Here is a 24,254-nt window from a genome sequence, read left to right as displayed (position 1 = left end):
TCCTCTTAGATTTGAGTGCCGCATTTGACACTATTGATCATAATATTCTTAAGAATCGCCTTAGTCAATGGGTGGGCCTCTCTGGCAGTGTCTTAAACTGGTTTGAATCCTACCTGGCAGGGAGAAAATTCTTTGTTAGTTGTGGTAATTATAACTCAAAGACACATGATATTCTATATGGTGTTCCACAAGGCTCTATCCTGGGTCCGCTGCTCTTCTCCATCTACATGCTTCCATTAGGTCAGATTATCTCGGGACATAACGTGAGCTACCACAGCTATGCTGATGACACACAGCTGTATTTATCAATAGCACCTGATGACCCCAAATCTCTTGATTCGCTAACACAATGTCTAACCTGTATCTCAGAATGGATGAATAGTAACTTTCTCAAATTAAATAAAGAAAAAACCGAAATCTTAGTGATTGGCAATAATGGATACAATGAGGCTATTAGAAATAAACTGGATGCATTAGGATTAAAAGTCAAATCGGAGGTAAAAAGCTTAGGGGTAACCGTTGATTGTAATCTGAATTTTAAATCGCATATTAATAAAATCACTAGGACAGCATTTTTTCACCTAAGGAACATAGCAAAAGTTAGACCTCTTATATCATCGAAAGATGCAGAGAAATTAGTTCATGCGTTTGTCTTTAGTCGGCTAGATTACTGTAATGCACTCCTCTCAGGACTACCCAAAAAAGACATCAATCGTTTGCAGTTAGTGCAGAATGCAGCTGCTAGAATCCTTACCAGGAAAAGAAAATCCGAACACATTTCTCCAGTTTTGATGTCACTACACTGGTTACCTGTGTCATTCAGAATTGACTTTAAAATTCTGCTTATGGTTTATAAAGCTTTAAATAATCTCGCCCCGTCTTATATATCGGAATGTCTGACACCTTATATTCCAAATCGCAACCTCAGATCCTCAACTGAGTGTCTCCTTAGAATTCCAAGAGCAAAACTTAAAAGAAGTGGTGAGGCGGCCTTCTGCTGTTATGCACCTAAAATCTGGAATAGCCTGCCAGTAGGAATTCGCCAGGCTAATACAGTGGAGCACTTTAAAAAACTACTAAAAACACATTACTTTAACATGGCCTTCTCATAACTTCACTGTAATTTAATCCTGACACTCTGTATATCCAATTCATTATAATAACTATTCATTCAAAATTTGTACTAACCCCTAATCTCTCTTCTGTTTCCTTTTCCGGTGTCCTATTGGTGGTGGCTTGTGCCACTACCATCTACCCAAAGCACCATGATGTTCCAACAATGATGGATGGATTAAAAGCCAGAAGTCTGTATAACCATCAGCATCAAGTAACTCCGTGAGAACCCTAACTACAAAGAGGACTATTTCATTTATGTTAGGTAGAATGCCCAAAGGGGACTGGGCGGTCTCGTGGCCTGGAACCCCTACAGATTTTATTTTTTTCTCCAGCTTTCTGGAGTTTTTTTTTGTTTTTTCTGTCCACCCTGGCCATCGGACCTTACTCCTTATTATGTTAACTAAGGTTGTCTTATTTTAATTTCTTTTTTGTCTTTTATTCTTTTTTTCTTCATTATGTAAAGCACTTTGAGCTACTTTTTGTATGAAAATGTGCTATATAAATAAATGTTGTTGTTGTTGTTGTTATAAAACCTAAGAATCCTTCATATATTCCCTAGTCATTTTACCAGCATATCAAAGGCTCTTAATATGTTCCACTGCACAAAGATGAATCACCACTTTACTGCTGCTTTGTGAGTATTAAGAGCAAAAGAAGGCTTTGTTTAAGATTCTGTTACATAACAGTATATAATTCAGAGATGCATTTTTGTGTTACTTTCTTATTTAGTTACTTTAAATTCAAGTCACTTGACACTTGAATTTTCTTTGAAGGTCTTTCCTTAATTTATTTAAGGTTCAGACACCACTTATCACATGGTTGATGTTTCAATAGCTGACTACATAAGCCAAGCAGCACAAAGCAACACAGCAGCAAAATGGTGGCAGTGATAAGAAAACAACAAACACATCCACAAACAATAATAATAAAAGGAAGACAGTAACTCCTGAACCCCAGCACACAGAAAGTGAAGTGCAAACAACGTAAAAGATTATGATTAAATAAATGATAACGTTAAAAGATGATTAAAAAGGAAGTTTCCACACAATATTTCAGATTGCCAAAAGAGGATTGTGTGCCATAATTGTGGAAACAGCATTTTGGAGCAGGTGCTCTAAATTTTAATAAAAGTCCAAATTCTCCCTCACAAACACATACTGAATGAAGTCAAATAATAAAAAAAACACATAGGAAACTAAATATAAGCATTCATTTGTTTCTTAAGTTGTTTGTGGAATTAAAGCTCGGAGCAAAACAAAAACCACACACTTGTTCATATGTCCACCTTTGCTAACTGTAATGCTGACCTGTAGGAAAATCAGCAGATACATGGAGGTGAAAGGGACAAACAGGGTTGTGGAGTTAGCCAAAGTCACAGCCAGAGACCCAGCAGTGCCAATCATTTAAACCAAAATCTACAACCAAATTCATAGCCAACAGAATTACAGTAAGATTCCTAACACTAACTTTTTCCGTTAGGTCTTTTGTCTTTGATCTAATACTTTGGTAACAAACTTCTGGGTCCCACCATCTTAATCAGGTAGAGTAAGATAACATAACTCATCACATGACTTCCATGTCACATTACTTTGAACAATTCATTTATTAAAGTAAAACTTATTTAGAAAATGAAAGGATAAATTTGGTGGTTTTCAGGGTGCGAGAAGAAAGACTCTCCAGACATTATAAAGGTTTGGGGCAGCCACCCGTATATTATATCCTGGCTGCAAAAGTTTGAAATTATTGAACAGAGATTATTCACAAGACTGAGTCCAAAACAGAACTGAATACTTGGAGGTAAGATAGCGGTTTTAAGGGCTGATGGAGGAAATGATGTCATCTATGCCGGAGCCGGAAGTGATATCATCAGAGGTGCCAGGACCTGGTGAGATTTCCCGGGAATGGTCCTCAAGAAACTGAGAGAGACAATCAGCACACTCTGCCACCCCCTGGTCTGGTGTAGTATTACATTTACTCAGGCCCTTTAGTTGTCTCCCACTCTCACGTGTGTGACAAGGCTCCCCCTTAGCCCAGACCTGTCGGGTTGGGTGACCTGCACTGAGAGGTCGTGAGAACGAGAAAGGGCATCGGCATTGGAATGAAGAGAGCCCTTATGAATAATAAGTGAATACTTATACGGTTGAAGGTCAAGAAACCACCTGGTGACCCGAGGATTCAACTCTTTCTGTAGGGCCATCCACTGTAAGAGTAAATTCCCGACTCAAGAGGTAGTACTTGACTGGGTAATCGCCCATTTAATCACAAGTGCCTCCTGTTCCAATGCTGCATACCTGGTCTCCCGATCCAACAGTTTCCGAGGTACATGACGGGGTGTTCTACACCATAAATGTTTTGGCTCAACATGTCACAGAGACCTGTGTCCAAAGCGTAGGTCTGGAGAATGAAAGGAATAGAAAAATCAGGAGCTTTCAAAAGGTGTAGACGTAAGGGCTTGTTTTAAGTCACTAAATGCAGCCTCTGTCGTATCATCCCATACCACATTGTTAGGAGCCCTCTTCTTTGTTAAATCAGTCAAGGGCGCCACTCTCTCTGAAAACTGGGGTACAAACACGATGATTGGGTTGTTTCACCAAATAATCGATAAGTCCTTTCCTCTCCTTAATTTCATAAGGTCCTTGCCAATGGGCAAGTAATTTAGAATAGGAGGTGGGAACCAAGACCATGACACGATCTCCCGTATGGAATTCTTGGAGGGTCATACCACAATCATAATAACGGACCTGTGCTGCTTGTGCTTTTTCCAAGTGACTTTTTAGAACAGGTCGAATTTTCCCAAATCAATTGCGTAACTGCGAGATATACTCTAATATATTGGTAGAGGGAAGAGCCTCTCCTTCCCACCCTTCTTTCAAAACATCAAATAATCCCCAAGGTTGTCGTCCATATAATAATTCAAATAGTGAAAACCCCGCAGAGTGCTTGTGGGACTTCCCGATAGGCAAAGAGTATGAGGGGGAGGAGCTGATCCACCTTGCGAGGCATTTGCTTGACTGCCTGATTAAATCTCTCCACTAGACCGTCGGTTTGAGGATGATACACCGCAGTCTTTAAGTGCTTTATTTTAAGTAACTTGGCAACTTCCCTGAACGTCTCTGAAGTGAATGGCATCCCTTGATCAGTAAGGACCTCTTTAGGGATGCCACACGCGCAAAGACCCCTACAAGTTCCCATGTGATTGCTTTTGACATGGCTGAGCGCAGGGGAACAGCCTCAGGATATCAAGTAGCATAATCAATGAGGACTAATATATATTTATGTCCTCAGGCTGAGGGCTCTAAGGGTCCTACAATGTCGACCCCAATTCTTTCAAAGGGAACATCAATCAGGGGAAGGGAAACGAGAGGAGCTCGGTCCCTTCTAGGAATTTGCCGTAATTGACAGTCTGGACAAGAGACACAAAAACGGTGAACCTCGTCATTAATTCCTGGCTAAAAAAATCGGAGCTTAATCCGCTCTAGTGTTTTCTCGATGCCCAAATGGCCTCCTAGGAGGTGGGCGTGTGCTAATTCATAGACTTGCCACCAGAAAATTTGTGAGATTAACAACAACTTTCTCACCTCCCCCTCATGCTCAGCTATTTGATATAATAGGTAATTTTCTATCACAAAGTGATAGTGCCCTGTGGCATGGGCTGATGAGTGCGTTGGCCATTGACAAGTACTGATGCATTCTTTGCATGTTTCAGGGAGTCATCATTCCACTGCTCCCTTATGAAAGGTCTGATCTCAAGGGGCAGGGATTCCTCCCGGCTCGTCAAGGCACGGGGTGATGACGTATCTGCCTGCAACTGCCAAGGAATCTCCCCGTCTACCTCTTGGACTTTCGTATCTCTCCCTCTGCTGGCTGGTTACATGGCGTGGAGACAGCTAAAGTTGAGTCATCCCCATCTATAGGTAGGCCTAAGTTTTGTCTGGGAGTAGTAATTAGTACACCACTTTTAATGTTTGACCAGTCCTGCCCCAGAATAATAATAATAATAATTCATTACATCTACAGTATATACCGCTTTTCTCAGTACTCAAAGCGCTATCCACACAGGGAGGAACCGAACCCACAATCTTCCACAGTCTCCTTACTGCAAAGCAGCAGCACTACCACTGCGCCACCTGTTAGAATCACTGCATAACATGGATTCAGCAGGAGTGCCACAGGGATTTTTTTCAGCAAGCCTCCATAGCTGATGAAACAACGGGTGGTTTTATATTTACGGGTTTCCCCATGTACACAGGTAATACTGGTCGTTATTTTTATCCACTTTCGCGGTAATACATATTGGCAAGCAACAATGTTGCTTCCGGAATCAAGGAGTGCTAACGATAGGGGGTTGACAAGTGCACATAAACCGCCTCTCCCATCCACCTGTATCCCTTCTCGTTCCCTGGCAGGTTGCATGCTCCGAGGCCCGGGAACTTTGGAACAGGCTCCGGTTTACATGAAAGAGACCTAGTTTGTGTGACATGTGACATGGTGTGCTCGGGAGGCAGCATTAAGAAGAAAGACGCCTCATGCCTGGACAAACTGGTGAGGAAGGCAGGCTCTATTGTAGGCACGGAGCTGGACAGTTTAACATCTGTGGCAGAGCGACGGGCGCTCAGCAGGCTCCTATCAATTATGGAAAATCCACTGCATCCACTAAACAGTGTCATCTCCAGACAGAAGAGCAGCTTCAGCAACAGACTATCTATCTATCTATCTATCTATCTATCTATCTATCTATCTATCTATCTATCTATCTATCTATCTATCTATCTATCTATCTATCTATCTATCTAATCCCCATTGAATCCACTAGAGGACCATTCTGCTCCCTCCCTCCTAGATGTTACTAGGAACTTTATAAGCTCCTCCATGTTGTGGAAGTCTCCCCAGAACGGCTGGGCAAATGTTTTGGGAAGTCCTTTTAATAAAAATAGCTAGGCTACCTGCTGCACTACTTGGAAGGCGGACACCTCAAAAGGCCTTAGCTAATGACCTAGTTGTTCCCAGAGAACTTCTGCCTGCTCCCGGGTAGATCTCTCAGGATTGAACTCTCAGTTTTTTATGGTTTCTACCTGCTGGTCTGGGGAAAGCCCATATTTATCTGGGATCGTAACCCCAATGGGCAGCTCAGCTCTCTCCTCCGAGAGAACATCATGAGCCCTTTTTGTTTCCTCCATAGGAACCAGCACATGTCTTTAAGTCTCATCCATATTCTTCCTTTGAGAAAATATTAGCCCAATTTCATATTTAGGAAGCGGAGCCTGCGCCAAGTTACTCCTGACCCCCAGACAAGCTCCCCACCCGGAAACTCGGCCTCAGTACTTTCTCACCTGGTTATTTCTTTGGTCCTGTCCCAGTTTCTTCAGGGAACCAATATCCTGCCGATTATGCCACTGTGAGAAGAAGAACTCTCCAGACATTATTATTCTTTTTGCTTGTGTGGCCTTCCTGGGAGGAGTCTGTGGAAGAAAATGTTTAAATACAGACACCCCTCCCACTGGAATGCCCCGATTTAAGCAATAAAACACAGGCAGGAAAAAGTGTCAATCATTATTCTTTATCTAAATCTTGCTAAAGGTATACAATTTGTCATATTAGTAATTGTTGCAAAGAAAAAAGTATCCTCTGCGCTATATTTATACAATCCATTGATTAGGTCACCATTCAAAAAGGAAGTCATTACATAATCAGAAAACTTTTAACATGATTGGTTACACCTAGTTGCTATGGGACATGACAAATTTTGATACCTTAAATGACCACAATTTGATTGATAGTCCTGTTAGCTTAGGATGTATGTGACTTTTAAATGTATTTTTTTTTTATTATTCTTATTTTAGAAGACATGTGAGTTTCTCCACATTCATCCTGTTTCTCATAGTTTAAAAAGAACAACGGTCTAAATTTTTTTATGATCCAGATGGGTACAAAAAACAGGAAACAGTACTATTGAAGAATGGTTATGCCATAAACATAACATTTTCTCTTTAATGTGATGACTTGTATGAACCTCCAAGCACCCCTCCACCCTCAATCATCCATTTAACAACTTGTGTGAATCTCCAAGGTGGACCCAACCTGTTGTTTGATTTGCAACAACATGTATAGCAGTTGCCTTCAAGATTTCATAGTTTTTCACTTTGGCAGGGCAGCAAAAAATATAGAGTCAGTAACTATACTAAAGTGATTCAACATATGGAGGATCCACTGAGGGATAACACTGTTTCATATTTATAGTGTCACTTCTGTGACAACATCAATGTGATGTTTGTGGTCACATGACACTTTCTGGTGGTGTGATGTAAACAAAGAAAATCAAGACAAGAATAAAAATAAACTTTGACAACTTTGGTCCAAATGAAACATAAACCTCTAGAAACAGAATTCTTATGTCGAAACACCATAAAATACACACCAACACCTGTATAAATACCACTTAATACTAGAAAATGAAGCACTCAGAACTTACATAAAGACAGAAAGGAACAGACCTGCTGTCAATTACCAAAAAAGCATCTCCAAACAGACATAACAATGGGTGCAGCCAAGTTGAGAATAAGGTCGGGATTATGCTCTGATACCACAAAACGAACCACCCAGATTGGGAAACAAGTGCAGCCATGCAACGGGTGACACCTCAGCACCACACTGGAACAGTGTGACGTTTTTTTGCGGTGGCTGGAGTGCCAATTCTGCCACCATTCCCCAAGTTTTCCTTGCAAGTTGGAGGACCGGCTTGCAGGGCTGGATGCAGATTAATATCTTACCCAAGATGAAGCAATTGTAGATTAGGTACCTTGCTCAAGGGCTCAATGGAGTAGAGTTGCTTCTGGCCTTTACAGGGTGTCACACACGTGCGCATGGGAGGCAGCTAAAGGGCTTGAGTAAGGGCAGTTCCGAGGCATGCCGGGATGTGGCAGAGTGGACTGACTCTTTTTCTCCCTTCCCTGTAGACCATTCACGGGAGATTCCACCTGGCTCTCTTGACGTCACTTCCGGGACTGAGCCAATGGAAGGAGACCTTGCTGGCTCCGGCCCCTGGGATGTCACGTCCGGGCTCGAACCAATGGCTGAAGAACATGAGCCTGATCCTTATGATCTCACTTCCTGTCTTCCCCTTTAAAAGCCTCCACCTTTTCCCTATTCCCTCAGTCTTGTTTTGGACTCGGTTGTATTCACATCAGTGCTGTATATTTTAAGAAAGCGACTTTGCAGCCAGGATACCAAATTATATGGGTGGCTGCCCCAAACGTTTATATGACTCTGTCTCGAGTTTGTGGCAGGGGTTTGATTGCTGGTGCAGAATCCCAGGCCTCAGAGCCACCACTACACCCTATAAATTTAATAAGCATACAAAAAAATACTACAAACAGCGAGGAATCTCAAAATATGGATTAATAACAATGCCTGGCTGAATTAAATATGGCACTTAACCTAAAGATGATTAGTCTGGGGCTAAACTTGATCATTTGTCAAATATCCAGGTATAAGATATATTTTGTTTAACCTATCGGTGCCATACAAACACAGTTAACACTATGGCTAATTACTTATTTGTTAAACCTATAGTTGATGAAAAAGCTAGCAAAATTTGATATGATTGTTGGGCATTTCTGCTTAGAAAATGCACTATGCATGTTTTTTTTTCAACCTCATTAAGCATGTGTGAGTGACTGAACACTGGGCATGACAAATAAAGCTTATATACCATTACATAAAATACTGGTGGGCTTACTGCTTGCATCCAGAGCTGTCTTAAAACTGTAAACTACAAAGACAGAGGGTGCATTGAGCATTTCAACATTTAGACAACTGCCTATGATTATTTCAATGATGGTCAAGGAAGGGATTGGAATAACATGGTTAAATAAGGGTTTGATTCTGGATATCCAAATAATAACACACCTCTTTTGTTTTAAATTAATAGTAGAATTTTGGTTAAAATTTACACATTGATCTTTTAAACAAAGTCAGTGAAACATCAAGGGAAGAGTTTATTATAGTTCTGAAAAATCACACTACCTAGAATATATAGTTGTTGAGGATAAGCAGAGAATCTTATGGGAGAGCAAATAAGAAATGTAATAGTCACAGGATAAGCAGAAGCAATCCTCTAGATATGTCAGGATATGTGGAGAATTGTGGCAGTAATTAGTGTCAAATAGATTAGAGAAGGAAAGGGAAATAGCCTCTAAGATCACACAGAATGAGCTTACACTGAGCATTACATAACAGAATTGTATATTGAGTTACTCGCAAAGGTCTTAAAATATACATAATTGTAGAAAAATACTACCTGATAAAAAGTAGCTGACAAAAAGTAAGACATTCTTTTCACTTGTTAACTCTGTGGCCTAAGTAAAGTAAGTATGTGCAGATGCAAGAACTTCTGAGGTGTTCTTCACCCAGGATTGTTGCCTGCTTTGAACCTATTGCTACTGGGACTGCTTCTAGAGGAAGAAAAATATTAACTCGTAGTGCACTGGTCATCTTCACTGATACAGTAATTAAACCTAAATATAAGATTCAGACTACTTCAAGTTTATCATACAGCCCTTCAAAAGTCTATCTCTTTACGTACACTAAAACGTACACTGGATGCACAAAGCTGTTCTTCTTTCAAAACATTTTTTGCTTTCAAATCATCAGGAAAAAGTTTAAAAGATTTTGAGATTTTTCATGCAAAGCTTGTTTCTCTATCCAACAATGATGATCCAGAAAAAGACCCTCTACGTTAGGGTTCTAACAGCGTAACGAGACATTTATATACTTACTTACTTACTTTATCATCATCCATTATACCTTACAGCTTTGGGGTCTTGAGTCATTGATTATATATTTTTTAACCTTTTCTCAGGATCTTCACTTGTTCCATGGTAAAATAAAATACCATGCATGACATAAATCAATAGGAACCCATAACCTGTCATTGCTACTGTGCATGCAAGAGAAGACTTCAAGTACTCGAGGACTTCAGTGGAAATTAAGAGGAAGGGTATTTAAGATTGAAGCCAGGAAGCTCTTCATTACACAAAGAGTTGTGGGACTCCGGAATAAACTACCGAGTCATGGAGCTGAAGCAGAAACCTTGACAGATTAAAAAAGAATCTGGATGAGATATTAGGACAGCTTAGCCATTAGCTCAACAAATGGGCTTGATGGACTGAATGGTTTCCTCTCGTTTGTCAAATTTCTAATGTTTCTTATGGAGGCACTTTGCTTAGTACTGTTGCCTCACAGCTCCATGAGAATGCCTGTATGGGGTTTAGACATCATCCATGTGTCTGGTTGACTATTCTAATTATTTTACACACATTCTAAACATTCACCAGTTAGTTTACTTGCCTTTTTCTATTAACATGTTGTGCTTTGAGCTTTTTATTTCTGGCTCCACGTGACCATGCACTGGAATAACCCTAGAAAAGGATAACAGCAAAGTAGACAGAAAATAATATTATAAAAGAAATTATGAAAGAAAAATCCTCTAACCTAACTGAAGGAACACTATCCATAGCAGCAAATAAAAGCAACAATAATTGCCTTTATAAACACAAAGTTGAGTTTAGCAATATATCAAATTGAAAGCCAGATACCTACCAGCTGAATGTTCAGACCACATGGGATCACCTTTTACATGTTATTATATTTTTATAGCAGAAAATACTTCCAATATTGTGGATTATCATATTAAAAAACACTGACAGAGTGTACCTTTTCCTGCAGCAGTTAGTTCAGCACTATTTATAATCAACCAGTTCTCATGTAGGTGGGGAACAGCCAGTCTCCCTTGAATGGACATTAGGTCCCATAATCCTGCAGAAAAGCTGTGTGTCTACACTAAATATTTAACAGCAACAAAAAGCCACATTGGCTGAGTTTGTGTGACCTGAATTGAGAAGAAGTATATGATGGCTGCAGTGATGCCTGTCTTCTATAAAGTAAATTGAAATGCACTTATTTTCTGCAGTTTTTCATTGCCGGTTTTTATTGTGTTAGTACAATAAGAGTATAATTAAGGCAGTGAACTGTGTTTTCTGTTGATACATTTTGTAAATTACTATGTTTTAATGAAAGCTTTTGCAAAATAAGTTCATTAGCAAAACCAATGGTCTGGATATGGGAATCATTTAAATAATTAGAGTTCAGAAATAATCTGGTCAATTAACAGTAGTAGAATTAAACTCGAATTATGCCTCTCTTTTTCCACTTTAAAGATACATTTATTTCCCATGGAGCTGTCTAAATCATAGGCAGGGAGATCTATTGCTGTATTTAACCACCAGGTGATAAATCTTCATCCAAGCAGTTTTTTATGGTCAAAATTAAAGCACAATTAATTCAGCAGGCGATATTTTCTTCTTCAATGAAAAATGAAGCAATAGATAAGCAGAGAGCCGCATTTTATGTAGATGGTTTCAATATGCTTACTTAATTAAATTACTTTAAATTATAATAACTGAGTTAAGAACAGATTTAAGTATATCAAAATGAAAAAAAAACACATTGTGTATTTGGAACTGTACAGTATATTTGAAATTAACCAAGCAAGAACCTAATTTATTTTTTTAAATAATGCAGCCCGGCAAAGAGGCAAGAGCGTGAGCATTTGTTGGAATCGTGAATGAGTTACCATTTTTATGAAGTTTGCATGTTTTCCGCATGTGAGTTTCTTCCAAGTATCATAACCTTGAATTTTTTAGAAAGTTTTCGACTGTAATAATCGTATGTAGGGCGGCATAGTGGCACAGTGGGTAGTGCTGCTGCCTCGCAGTTAGGAGACCCGGGTTCACTTCCCGGGTCTTCCCTGCATGGAGTTTGCATGTTCTCCCCGTGTCTGCATGGGATTCCTCCGGGTGCTCCGGTTTCCTCCCACAGGTTAGGTGTATTGGCGATTCTAAATTGTCCCTAGTGTGTGCTTGGTGTGTGGGTGTGTGTGTGTGCACGCCCTGTGGTCGGCTGGTGCCCTGACCAGGGTTTGTTTCCTGCCTTGTGCCCTGTGTTGGCTGGGATTGGCTCCAGCAGACCCCTGTGACCCTGTAGTTAGGATATAGTGGGTTGGATAATGGATGGATGGATGGATGGATAATTGTATGTAAAGTTAATTGCCACTTCTTTTCTGGTGTTTTAGAGGTCAAGGAATTTGGTCATCATATTGCTTTTTATTAATCTGATGATCCTGAGGTGGTTTGTCATGTGGTGGTACACACTGATTTAAAACCAGTGTATGCTCTGACATACACATACACATTTTTAATGGTATTTAAAAAGTAAATACATCTTCCCACGCCACCATCTTATTTTTGTTATAGGCACCGATTTCCTGATCACCCAAAGTTAGGGACGTGTTTAATGGTTGCTGCAATGACACCCAGAAGTCATACTGAGTGACATCATCAGTCAGCTTGGAGCATTCATTGTCCAAGTTTGTGGATACAACCTAATAGCTAGTGTTTTTTCTTTGAACGTTTAACAGTTTATTCAACAAGAAAACAGATAATATCAAAAAGTCAACATAAATCCAGCAGGAAAGGTACGTCTAGTGTCTGCAGATTTAGTACATATCCTTTATGCAATATGTTTTGAAACAGTAACCAACATACACACTGATGTCACAATCAGGACAGTAGAAGTGTGTTTCTTTACTCACTTTTCTTATAATATTTTTTCTGTTGCTTGCAGGTGAGTGGGTAGAATGTCACTGCCTGATCCACATGATGTGTTATTGTAGGCTACCCCAGAGCAAGGCTTAGTGACTTCCACATGTCCCCTGACATAAACAACAGCTACTATATTGTGAACAGTGCTTAGAGGACCAGTCTTTTTTGTCTTTCGACATGATTGAATTCATTTTGCCTTTTTGCCATGCACCTACTTGCACCACAGTGAACCTTCAGGCGACCAAATTCACCAGTCATATCACAGCAGTTTGGTTGTACAGTGCTGTATCCATCAGTTGTGCTATCCATGTCATAGTCTGATGTTCAATTCACATTGTCATTACTGTCGTTTGATTCAACTAATGTTTCAGTTTTAGTTTGTTCTAAAGCTGGCTTTACAGCTTCTTGTTTACACACCATTGTGTTTTGGTTGAAGGCACCACTCCACTCATGAATATTAATGAATACCTTGGAATGGCAAAAATGCATAGACATTTCCATAATTTTCGTAGCATAATATTGTTTTAGCTGCTAGAATACAGCAGAATACTGTCCCAAAAGTTAAGTCATGCTTAACACTGTACAATGGATCATTACACGTTTGCTTGAGTCTAACTTGTGCTTAACCATAATTACATAGAATTCCATGCCCATGTTAGATAGATAGATAGATAGATAGATAGATAGATAGATAGATAGATAGATAGATAGATAGATAGATAGATAGATAGATACTTTATTAATCCCAAGGGGAAATTCACATAAGTGTGTCCGAGGAATGAATCCACATAAAATAAAGTGATAGGAGTAATAATTAAAAAAGAGAAAAATAAAAGTACAAAAATAAAGTCGTACACGGAGCTGCTGTTACGATCAGAAATGAATGCAATTAAGGTTAAAAAAATTTCTGCCAGAAAGGTAAGATTTACATCTAATATTTTGGCTTTGGCTGACTTCATTATCTTTTATTTCTGACATTCTTGCTATGATTCTTCTCTTATGTCCTAGGCGATGCTACTAAATCTTGTCTTGGTGGTTTTGACCTTGGCTAGTTATTTTTTAGATCTGTCTTCTGGTTCCATCACTATTCAAAATGCTCAGTACACCAAGGACACCAGTTTCCTTCCACAGTCCAGAGACATGCTGAGAAGTTGATTAGTGATGCTCTGATAACCTGGCTTGATGTAACCTTAATGGGGCAGTTGATTCCTGCCTTGTGGCAGTCTGGGATTAGTTTTCACATGGCTCCATGGGAAAAAAAAGTCTGGTTCAGAAAATCAATGTATGACTAAAACCAATTTTATACAATGTACTGTTTACTGTATTTAAGGAAATTATCATTTACTGACAGTTAGGCCTCCATACTCATGCACTGCATTAACTCGATTTAAAAATCTATGAATGGATGGATTGGGTAACATTGCATTTAATCACCAATTGCAACAGTTCTGTCCAAATCAGACAGGGTCTGACAAATCAGGTGTGGTTTGATTATGAAGAGTACACACCTTTGTGAATGCACCCAGCGAAAGAACAGTCAGTCAGTCAGTCATTATCCAACCCGCTATATCCTAACATAGGGTCACAGGGGTCTGCTGGAGCCAATCCCAGCCAACACAGGGCACAAGGCAGGAATAAATCCCGAGAAGGGCGCCAGCCCACCACAGGCAAAAGAACATTTCAAAGAAAAAAATAGAATCCTTAGACTGAGGGCCAGTGTCATGTAATGAAGACTCATGTCCTATCAGATGTATCAATAAAGCAAGTGTCAAAGGATATTGAGTCTGTATTTTTGGGGTAAACGGCATTATTATTGTCATAAGCAATGGCTAAAATACCCAAGTCATTACTCTATTATTAGCTTTTTTAAAGACAAAAACCAAAATGGAAGTCAGACAAAACTAGATCCAAACCAGAAACCTTTCCTGTATTGCTTGTTCAAGCATTAGGCTCTCACGGGGATTTTCCTTTTTGGTGGTCAACATTTTACACGTTTTGCTCTACATTCCAATGTCCAGCAATGTGCTATTTCAGTGGTCACTAAATGGCAATGAACATTAAAAAATATAGATTTATAATCACAAAGACAAGATAATAAAGAATAACACATCCTAGTAAAATGAAAAATATGAAGAATCAAATACTAATGTAGTTCTCATATCACCTCTATATTAAGAAAAATCATACTTCATTTCTTTTTTTGTAAATTATACAACAGCTGTTAGTGATATATGCATGAGGCTTTGGTTAGAAATGTTTGTTCTATAAAGTGTTTTATTTCTTGTTTTTTTTTTTACTTCTCTTTGTTGGTTTGATATTCATAACATTTCCTATGTCTGATGAATGTGCACTCTTAGCATAGCTTATATAATAGGAATTACCGAATGGGACCTCCTTATATTTCTGTGGAGATGAGTTGTGGGAGTAGTGCTAATGTAAATGAAAGATTTGTTTGTGTACTAATATACTGTATAATATAATAATACATTATAGAAGAAGATGTAAAAATATGAAAAATATAAAAACTCTGTGTATGAATCTTCCCAAGAGCACCCCTTGTTCTTGACAAGCCTTCCAAATACATATTAAGCACCCCTATCCCTCCAGCCTGCTTCTAGTAATAGTTGTTGAAGAGTCTTTAAGGTAAAGAAGAAGAACTAGACATATTTTGACATAATTATAATACTACAAAGGAGGTTTATTATATTATTAAAATAAGTCCGTGAAATTTGAGCGATCTTTTTTCTTTCTATCTATCTATCTATCTATCTATCTATCTATCTATCTATCTATCTATCTATCTATCTATCTATCTATCTATCTATCTATCTATCTATCTATCTATCTATCTATCTATCTATCTATCTATCTATCTATCTATCTATCTTCTTTTTCCAGTTCAGTATTGCAGTGAGTCAGAGACTATGAATTTAGAAACAGGCACATAACAGATGCCTACCCTAAACTGGATGCCAGTCCATCACATTGCACACTCCTACACATATCTATATATGGCACATGCATGTAAACTAAACAATCTAAAATTCAGATCTTTAAGATCAAAATAGAGCATGCAGTGAAATCTCACACACAGACATGAAAGTATAAACTCTACATTAAGAGTGACAGGGTGGGGAATCAAACTCGGGTCAATGAAGCTGGAATTTTAAAAAAATTAGAAACATTTTCTATTCACAGACTAACCAAATAGTGGAAAATTTTGTACTACTTTAGCTGTATTGTGTCTAGTGAAATCCAAATATTTAATTCCATATACACTGGCAAGCAATAGGGTAGCATTATCATGGTCTAGGGAACCTTTATGGACTCACAAAGTCCCCAAATTGGCTTCATTAAATGAAAATCTAAAGGAGAGTTTGTGGTCATGAAAGAGAATGTTAAGAGGGGTGCTCAGCATGGTGCAGAACCCTCAAACAAATGCTATTATGCAATTATGGTGGTTGTGCATATTTTATAGGAAGAACCCCTCTTATTTTTGCTAGCACTACTATCTTAAATGCAAAATTTAATATCCACTTTAAAGTGAAAGTCACCAAGGAGGAAATGCAAATGTTGCCAGATCTCTCAAATGAAATACTTTTCCTGTACCATTGAATTGTGTCAAATGAGACTCACACATTATGTCATTTACAGTTTTTCTTAGTTGCTTGGACTCATTTATTTAAACACTTCTGATTCTCTTAGCTCCAGGCGCAATTCTAAAAACAGTGTATATATTATGGCAGAACACCATAGTCTGCCAGACAAAGATGTTTTTTCCACCCAAAATTGATAACTTATGCTTCAAAATTAAATTATTATCTCAATACCAATTTCAATAATAGCAGGTTTTACTGTCCAGACTGCAGGTGAAGCAAAATATAAATGCATGAAATCCGTGGAAAGAAAACTCAGTCTCTGCCATTGTAAGGCCATGGTTAATGACATGGTCCACAAGTGTGGCCTGTATTTCATCTGAGAGAGCTCACTGAACTCTTCTGCCTCTTCTTCTTTTTTGCTGTTTTGCCCTCATACCACTGCCACTCATCCATATGCCTCTTCATCTTCCTCCAAGAACAGGCGGTTGCAACAGTTATACATTTGCTAGAGCAAGTTCCTCCATGTTCAGAAAGTATATGAATTCAGTTGTACTCCATCACTATAGAGGTGTCTGACAATTCTCAAAACTCATGAATCCCACCTGTGAACTAACTTGACACTCACTGGATTTTTTGTACAAAATTCTGAGTAAACTTTTCAGACTGTTGTGCATGAAAATCCCAGGAGATCAGCAGATATAGAAATTCTCAAACCAGCCAATGTGGCACCAACAATCACACCACGGTCAAAATTATTGAGATCACATTTTCTTCTCATTCTGGTGTTTGATGTGAACTTTAACTGAAACTCTTGACATACTGTATGTGATTTTGCGTATTGTGGTGCTGCCACATGATTGGCTGATTCAATAATTGCATGAGAAAGCAGGTCTGCATGAGTTTCCTAATAATTTGCTCAGTGACTGTAACGTGCAGGATGCTGTAGAAGTGTGCAAAATTCACCTTTACTTTGAACTTTTATTTTCTTTCATTATTCCTATTTCAAATCGCATTTATCGGTGCCATCTTTTCAGCCCTTGAGGGCTTTTGTTTTTGTTTTGGGATGGCAGAGAAGGATTTGTTTTCTTACAGACTTCTTACCATATCTACTCTATATATATAAAAAGATTAGCTAAATTGTGCAACGTTTTCATGCAATGCTCATTTTTCTTCAAAACCGTATGTCATATATCATTTTTTCATCTGTAATAGAAAAATACAACAATGAAACTCTCATATCAATACAACCAATTTAACGGGAATATGTAAAAAATACATGATACACCTCTGCTCTGCTAAGAACAGTAATGGTTTAGTTATGTGTTAGCAGTCGACAATGGCAGTGCAGATGTCTAACCGGTAGGGAGATCATGAGTTTGCGTCTTGGATCCTCCATATGTGAATATATTGTAAAAAGGGTTTTTTTTTTTCATTTAACAAAAAATTCCACAGTGGACCAACAACCAGCTATTGATCGGTGTTTGGGCCTCTGTAGGGGGCCAGGGGTACACACACTCCTAGTATTACTATATCTTGACTATTAGTAGATAGATAGATAGATAGATAGATAGATAGATAGATAGATAGATAGATAGATAGATAGATAGATAGATAGATAGATAGATAGATAGATAGATAGATAGATAGATAGATAGATAGATAGATAGATAGATAGATAGATACTTTATTAATCCCAATGGGAAATTCACATTCTCCAGCAGCAGCATACTGATACAATAAATAATATTAAATTAAAGCATGATAATAATGCAGGTGAAAAAGAGACAATAACTTTGTATAATGTTAAATGTTAACATTTACCCCCCCCGGGTGGAATTGAAGAGTCGCATAGTTTGGGGGAGGAACGATCTCCTCAGTCTGTCAGTGGAGCAGGACATTGACAGCAGTCTGTCGCTGAACCTGCTCCTCTGTCTGGAGATGATACTATTTAGTGGATGCAGTGGATTCTCCATAATTGATAGGAGCCTGCTGAGTGCCCTTCGCTCTGCCATAGATGTTAAACTGTCCAGCTCCATGCCAACAATAGAGCCTGCCTTCCTCACCAGTTTGTCCAGGCGTGAGGCGTCTTTCCTCTTAATGCTGCCTCCCCAGCACACCATCGCGTAGAAGAGGGCGCTCGCCACAACCGTCTGATAGAACATCTGCAGCATCTTATTGCAGATGTTGAAGGACGCCAGCCTTCTAAGGAAGTATAACCGGCTCTGTCCTTTCTTACACAGCGCATCAGTATTACTCATTATTATTTTTATTATTAGTATTATTATATAGTACTCAGCTGTGCTTTTGGTGCTACTGGGTCATTTAGATTTTTTTCATTTGTCAGATGCAGTGACGTAACAAGTCTCCACAAAGTCTGAAAGCAAAGGCTTGGGATAGGTCCCCTGAATCAGGGAGTCAAAAAAAAACAAAATGTGAATTCGACAAGACCTGATGCAGTAACAGGATATCCTCATGGAGCCAATGTCATTATTTAACACTATTAAGCATTCAAAGCTTACTATACAGCATTGGCACACAATGTGTTTCATACCCACACATAATTAGACTAAGGTCAGTAACCCGGTTAAGGCAGACACCTGGTTTCTTAAAAATCCATATTTACATGTGCAAGTAATCTTCTGGAGTTCTCCTTTGTCAAAATGCTCCAACATTAAACTACTAAATGTCATTAATTTACTAAACATCATCATTGGCTTCTGTGAATCTGAAAATAAGCATGACACCTGTGATAATTCCGTTGTGATATATAAATACAGTATGTTTAGTCAAATCGATGCTTTATTTATGGCTTTCTGTTACTGGATTGCACGCAGTACACTATTTTCTACTTGGCTGTGTGATTGAGCCCTGCTAAGGTGCGTACTCCTTGCCGTATAACAAATGCTGCTACAATAATAACACATGTATTTTTATTTCAAAAAGATAAATATTGCTTTAGATTATTTGTTACTTTAAAAATGAATCAGACTACTTAACACACGTTACCTATAATGTGTTGCTCTATTGCTCTCGAGATTGTGTTGCTGAGTTTAGCACTGTAGGCTCTGCTCATTAACACAAATTTAGAAATTTCTGACAATATTTCAGCCAAGAAAAGAATCAATATGATTGCCAGAACATTTGCCTCTGGAAATTTATTTTGTGGATGTTTCTACCTATGGTTGCTGAAAGTGTATGTGAGGCAACTACATGCACAGGCTGACAGAGTGCAACAGATGTGTGCAGACTACAAAATCCTAAACAGTAACCCGGTTAAGGGTTTACATGGCCACATAAGTGGGTTATCCAGAGAGAAATCTACCTCTGTTGACCAGGTTTTTCAAGAGACATTAACCCAGGTTCTCTAATCAAAAAATGGGCTTGAATGGCCTTTCAAAAAGAAAAAACAGGATTCTTTGAGTAACTGGGTTATACAGGTGCATGTAAACACTCCTACTGTGACAAAGTGTTCATTTATTAAAGATATCAGTGAAGTGGTATGGCAATCCAATATACTCTCATAGTAGACTATCAGTACCCAAAACATAATCACAAAACTGGCACACCAGTTTTTAACATACGCACAATATTGATAAAGTGAAATTAAAATGTAAGTAGCCCAAACCTCATACTTACTCGTTTCCTCTGTGCTTTCTGGGCCTTCTTTTCAGCACACTTCGTTATTGTTCCACCCCTGGACCACTCCTACAAGTACTTCGGTGTCCATATTAATGATAGGATGAACTGGTCTTAGAACACAGAGAAGATATATAAGAATGGGCAGAGCAGGCTAGGCTAATTTATCCTTACCTATGTGTACCTTTGACAGACTTATGGACTTATGGTGGAACTTTTTGAATATACTGTACTTTTATGGCAGAAGACACGTAGTAAATAAAAAGTCTCATGAGGAGATATGAGCCGTCATTACAAATTGAGTTCAAAATGGATGTCTTTTATTACAGCTGGACAGTGGAGCCATGCTGCGTGACCAGCACAGTTCTTTATAACATGACTGGTTAGTCGTAAGAGAACAGCTCCTTTTATTATGCAGGTTCATTTACATATAATAGCCAGGAAACATTTTAATTACACCAGTGAGCACTTAGACAAATGGCATACTTTAGTAACATCCCTTATAACTTTATGAAGTATTATCTAATGTCTCAAATTAGTTAAACATGTTAAAAGTCTTGGATTGGACTAACTTTAAATTCTGTTCTCTGATAACAGTTTACAATAGTAAACTAGTGATCCCTCGCTATATCGCGCTTCGCCTTTCGTGGCTTCACTCCATCGCGGATTTTATATGTAAGCATATTTAAATATATATCGCGGATTTTTTGCTGGTTCGCGGATTTCTGCGGACAATGGGTCTTTTAATTTCTGGTACATGCTTCCTCAGTTGGTTTGCCCAGTTGATTTCATACAAGGGACGCTATTGGCAGATGGCTGAGAAGCTAGATTGCTTACTCTTCTCTCTCTCTTGCGCTGACTTTCTCTGATCCTGACGTATGGGGATTGAGCAGGGGGGCTGTTCGCACACCTAGACGATACGGATGCTCGTCTAAAAATGCTGAAAGATTATCTTCACGTTGCTATCTTTTGTGCAGCTGCTTCCTGAAATGACATGCTGCACGGTGGTTCGCATACTTAAAAGCTCGAAGGGCACGTATTGATTTTTGACTGAAAAACAAACTCTGTCTCTCTCTATCTCTCTCTCTCTCTCTCTCTCTCTCTCCCTGCTCCTGACGGAGGGGGTGTGAGCTGCCGCCTTCAACAGCTTTGTGCCGCGGTGCTTCGCATACTTAAAAGCCAAACAGCCCTATTGATTTGTTTGCTAGAGATTGTTTTCTCTATCTATGTGACATTCTGTGCTCCTGACACGCACTCCTTTGAAGAGGAAGATATGTTTGCATTCTTTTAATTGTGAGACAGAACTGTCATCTCTGTCTTGTCATGGAGCACAGTTTAAACTTTTGAAAAAGAGACAAATGTTTGTTTGCAGTGTTTGAATAACGTTCCTGTCCCTCTACAACCTCCTGTGTTTCTGCGCAAATCTGTGACCCAAGCATGACAATATAAAAATAACCATATAAACATGGTTTCTACTTCGCGGATTTTCTTATTTCGCGGGTGGCTCTGGAACGCAACCCCCGCGATGGAGGAGGGATTACTGTATATATATCATCTCATTTTCTGATTTGAATGTGCCAGTGCAAATGTCCTACACTTTCAATAAATAATGGCATTCTATGGATCTTTACTGAGTTGTGTAGTACCTTGTAGAACTATTGCTTGACAAAGCACCATTTCATTCTGGGAAGGGCTCTTTGCATATGAAGCTGGTTCTTTGTGCTTTGAAAAATTTCCTAATATGTAGAGAAAAAGCTGAAATCTTTAATGTACGATAGGCTGCCTAGCAGGATACTAGCAGATCAAGAAAACCATGGACTTAGCCTGTGATATTATATGCAGTGGGGTCCTTTTAAAATCATGAGCCATTATTATTTCATAAATTTGTTACTACCTATGAATGGTTATTTATTGTATAGAGCCTGCCACAGATCTAAATAAATTAAGGTTCTTTCTGGAACCTTGATGTGGATGGGTCTTTGGGAACCAAAAATGTTTCCCCTATGACATTGCTCTAAAGAACCACTATGGCACCTTTCTTTTTGAACAAGCACGCAGTTTCAAGTACATTCTCTGTTACATTATATACGTTGCATTCATTCTTTTTTCATCAGTTCATCTCCACTGTAGTCCTTATGCTTCCGCTTTTACTTTTAGAGGGGCTGCACCACAGCAGTCATTTCTTTGTAGGTCTTTTTTCTGAGGAAATGGCAGCGACCCAAATGCATCATTGTTTTTCTGGGGATTAGGCAGGGGCTGTAGCTATAGTGACTGCATTTGAATATTTAGTGTTTGGTTTCATCCTCACATTTTAGATTAGAAAGCTTAATTATCTGTGTTGTACGGCAGCAGCCTTTCTTGTTTTTTATTATTATTATAATTATTATTATTTCGATTGAAGGCTTGAGGCCAAAGAAAGAGCTGATTTTCATAATGAAAAATCCAGTGCTGTCCTGCATCTGACCTTTTCTTACATAAATTTCTATTATGAATTGTCTTGTTTTATTAATTTCCCAGTTTTTTATGAAACAAGTGGTGTTTCTGTACTATAGGTCATTTTAATTACATTTTATAAAAAAAAAAATTGGTATTGTGTACAGTGGGCTCAGATGAAAGCAGTATGAGCTTGGAGTGCATCCTAATGTGGTATATTTAAAATGTAATACTAAAAATAATGAGTGCCAAAATACTTTTGTCAGCCAAGGAATGATACAGTATTTTAAATACCCCGTAATCCACAAAGTCATCATTATAATAGGTTCAACATATTCTTTAGCATACAAAATATCACACCAGACACTGGTCTATATTGAGGGCTCCATTTAATACTTACTGTACATTAAAATCCTCCATTCCTACTAAATAAGAATAGGGTGAGTGTCCTAAGAGTTCATCTGTCATTAGGGCAGGGGCAGGTCACTGCCCTTGAATTGGTCTTAGACATTCCCACTCCCATATACAGCAGCAGCTTACTGATTATAATCATTAGTGCTTGATTGGCGTAGAGGAATACACCAGTGGCAGCTTCCAAAATTGGGAGGAATTCTTTTAATTTCAATGCATAGCTACTACTTGCCTCAAGTTGGACTCCCCCCCAGGTATTCTTTTTAATCTTCCTCATTGGGTGCATAGGAATTCAGATCTATATCTGACAAGTACTCTACCGCTGTGTACCATGCAAACACAGAAATAGAAAACAATGAAACAAAACAAAATGGATCTTTAAGATTGCATGCTGGAAATTACGGAGTATGAAACTGGCCTCTTAGAAAATCCTGTAGGTGTTGGTAACCTCAGCATGTCTTCTGTTATTAACAGTGAGCTGAAGAGTCACAGTCACAGTCAGGCATTAAGCAGACATATTGCTGTTGGTATAAAGGAGCCCCCAGTAGTGTTTCTTGACACATTTCTACAGCATTGTCCAAAATGGCACTCAGTTTTGTTTTAATTCTCTCCTTCGCTATGTAGATGCCACATGGGCTGGATGGGCATCCCGGCCAAAAGAGGGGATGGTTCCTTACCCGGACGGAAGGCTCCTGACAGGCAGATAGGCATCCCAGCCGGGGTGGAGAAAGGGATCAGACCTGGAAGGAAGGACCAGAAGGGATGGACGGACAGCCCACTGAAAAGAGAAGATGTTGCTGGTGGTTTTTCACTCCCCCAGCATGCTAGATGGCAGCTGCCCTGGATATCAGTGCCCAGTGGGAAGCCAGCACGGCATGCCGAGGATGTAGTCTGGCAGAGCAGTCAAGCTGAGGTCACTGGGTGCTGCAAGAGGGTGCTACAGGGAGACAAGCTCTCTGTTATAATGGACTTTCACATGTCCATTCCATCGCGCATTCGCCCTGGCATCGGAAGTACTCCTGTGTTCATAATAAAAGGTGAGTCGGAGCTGGGAGGGCTTGGAGCAACACTTGGTTGTAGGAGGGCAGTGTGGTAGTAGTGGTAGTGAGAGAAAGGTGTTGTGGAGAGAGAAAACTTGTGTCTTTGTGCCTTTTTCACCTTTGTGGAAGAAATGGTTTAAGAAACCTTTCATTATTTGAACCCGGGACTCACTGTGTGTTCGTGTTTGGGGGTTTGAGGCTCGCGGACATCCCTGGTTCCATCACAGCTACTACCTGCAAGGGGTGCAGAGTATGTCCAATAATTGAACGTACCTTTTTAACATTTATAATTTTTATATATAATGCTTTTTATTTTATTTGGCAATAATCTCAGCTTTAACTTAAAATTGTGCCGTTTAAAA

The 24,254-nt window shown here is 39.0% G+C and overlaps 1 long non-coding RNA gene across 1 annotated transcript in view; it reads left to right on the top strand.

Moving 5' to 3' along the window:
- Positions 1–23,852, top strand: part of LOC127527620 (uncharacterized) — a 38,428-nt gene extending 14,576 nt beyond the window's left edge. Inside the window, exon 3 of the long non-coding RNA XR_007934812.1 lies at positions 23,477–23,852. This is a non-coding gene — a long non-coding RNA (uncharacterized LOC127527620). The remainder of the gene's footprint in view (positions 1–23,476) is intronic.
- The last annotated feature ends 402 nt before the right edge of the window (positions 23,853–24,254 follow it).

Source organism: Erpetoichthys calabaricus, chromosome 4, assembly GCF_900747795.2.
Source record: "Erpetoichthys calabaricus chromosome 4, fErpCal1.3, whole genome shotgun sequence".
NCBI classification, from domain to species: domain Eukaryota; kingdom Metazoa; phylum Chordata; class Cladistia; order Polypteriformes; family Polypteridae; genus Erpetoichthys; species Erpetoichthys calabaricus.
The sequence above is the reverse complement of the archived record's forward strand: the minus strand, read 5'-3'. Positions and strand labels throughout refer to the sequence as shown.